General features: G+C 64.6%; 1 pseudogene; it reads right to left on the bottom strand.

Moving 5' to 3' along the window:
* Positions 1–4: 4 nt before the first annotated feature.
* On the bottom strand, positions 5–465 carry LOC109378738 (RNA polymerase II subunit A C-terminal domain phosphatase SSU72 pseudogene; annotated as a pseudogene).
* Positions 466–827: the final 362 nt, after the last annotated feature.

Consider the following 827-nt stretch of genomic DNA (forward strand, 5'->3'; position numbering starts at 1 on the left):
TCGCAGGTGAAGATCAGGTCGAACTGGTCTGGGCAGTTCTGGAACCTTTCTGGCCTGGGCTTGATCCGCTTGTTTCTGTCCAGCATGTACAACATCCCACTCTTCCTGTAGAAGTCTTCGTCTTTCTTCACGAGATCATTGTACATCTGCTCATAGGTGGTTTGGAAATCGTAAACGTTTGGCTTGTCCGGGGTTGGTCCTGGGAGCTTCACATGAGTCCCTGTCCCGAAGGACCGGACGTTGAATCCCTGTCTGCGGAGGATGTGGTGCGCCTCCATGCTCCGGTTCTGGTTGCTCGAGCACACCACGGCCACCCGCAGCTGCGAGGCCTGCATGGTGGCGGCCGCAAGGCCTACACTGTCCAGTGTTGCGCACCGAGACACTCACGGTCCCGCAGCGATCTCTCTCTGTCCAGCAACGGCCTCGCTCTGTCCCTTACCGGGACTCTCACCCGAGAGCGTCGCCTCCGTCTGCTCAATATGGCGGGTGGGGCGCTGCCGCCCGGAGCCTGCTCAATATGGCCGGGGCGGGGGGAGGGGGGGCGCTGCCACCCGGAGCCTGCTAAATATGGCAGGGGGCCGGAAGTCGCGAGACAGAAGCAACAGCTTCCTCGAGGTGTCGTATCGCGACCTGACGCTCCGCGAAGGCTGCGCGAGGCTGCCAGGTGGGCGGCCTCGCGCACAGACGGGCCCACGTGCGGGCACAGGGCCCGCGAGCGCGCCGCTGCTGGGGCCATGCGCGGCCCGGGCCCGAGCTCCTCACTGGGGTGCCCGCAGGCCAGCGGTCGGCCTCGGTGTCCTCCGTGGTCCTCGTGGACACTGTTAGGA

The sequence above is a fragment of the Hipposideros armiger genome, unplaced genomic scaffold, assembly GCF_001890085.2.
Source record: "Hipposideros armiger isolate ML-2016 unplaced genomic scaffold, ASM189008v1 scaffold_2928, whole genome shotgun sequence".
In the NCBI taxonomy this organism is placed as follows: domain Eukaryota; kingdom Metazoa; phylum Chordata; class Mammalia; order Chiroptera; family Hipposideridae; genus Hipposideros; species Hipposideros armiger.